The sequence below is a fragment of the Gekko japonicus genome, unplaced genomic scaffold (genome assembly GCF_001447785.1).
Source record: "Gekko japonicus isolate JY-2015 unplaced genomic scaffold, Gekko_japonicus_V1.1 scaffold2296, whole genome shotgun sequence".
NCBI lineage: Eukaryota > Metazoa > Chordata > Lepidosauria > Squamata > Gekkonidae > Gekko > Gekko japonicus.
In genome coordinates this window covers 232,476-233,554 of record NW_015174907.1, presented here as the reverse complement: position 1 = coordinate 233,554, position 1,079 = coordinate 232,476, and the positions used below count along the sequence as shown (strand labels likewise).

At 51.1% G+C, this 1,079-nt stretch overlaps 1 protein-coding gene across 1 annotated transcript in view; it reads left to right on the top strand.

Annotated features, from left to right (window-relative positions):
* The window catches only part of QPCTL (glutaminyl-peptide cyclotransferase-like), a 19,739-nt gene that overhangs the window by 2,776 nt on the left and 15,884 nt on the right, over nucleotides 1-1,079 (top strand). The gene's annotated exons all lie outside the window — the stretch shown is intronic.

Sequence of the window (1,079 nt, the reverse complement as noted above, 5' to 3'; positions counted from 1 at the left end):
TCAGGAGACCTAACCTGGCTGCCAGTGCTCCCTCTAAGCTGTGGAATCTTACCAGCAAAAATTCTACCTTGTGAGCTGCCAGCATTAAAGTTGCGAGCGAGCGATTGGGCTACGCTCTGGAGCCCTCCTTCCCGAGCGAAGACAAAAATGTGTGCGCTGGGGGCTAAAACACTGTGAGCTCGCTCACACTCACTCAGTTTAGAGGGAACACTGCTGGCCACCCCTGGGCTCTTGGAGGCCCCCCAGCCCAACTCAGTATCACGGCTAATCAGGGGTCATTAGCATAACTTATTTGCATAGGCCACACCCCCTGACCTCACCGGAGCATATGCCACACCCCCTGACATCACCGGAAGTGTGTCAGAAGGCAACACCTACCGCTCAGGCTCCACTGGACTGTTTTGGATTGCTAGCTATGGGTGGGGGGGATGACGCGCAGATCTTCCCTCGCAGAGGAGGGAGAGCTTGTACCTGAATAAAACTTAGTTTTAAAGGTGCCACTGGACTGTTTTGGACGGAGGGGGGGATTCTGCAGCCTACCTGGCTGCTTCTTGCTCTGACTGAGGGCTGCTGGGAGCAGGGGGTGGGGCTTGTTGTGCTGCAAGCCACAGGGGGATTTTGTATCTCAGCCGAGATTTTAACTAGGCACAGCAAACAGCTTGAGGTTTCTTTCTGTCCCAAATCCTTTCCCATTCTGCAACACATAACAAAAGACTGTTCTTCCCGAGGGCCTGGACAACGGAATCGTAAGAACTCGGTGAGGAGTTAGGGGCTTGTGTGGACGCCTTATTTATTGATGGCCAACTTTTGTTTGTTTTCACTTGGCCCTGCTCCTGGGCCTTTCACAAGCTGTCCTAGAGAGAGAGAGAGGAGGAATTCATTAGCAGATGATCTTTCCTAGCAGTTTAATCTCCACGTACAAGGAAGAGCTTTGCCCATAGAAGACCTGTAATAGGGGAATAATCAATTCTTAAGATACTATTCGCCATTGGTGTTCCCTCTAAGCTGAGTTAGCGTGAGCTAGGCTAGCTCACAGTTTTTTAGCCTCCGGCTCATATATTTTTGTCTTAGCTCAGGAA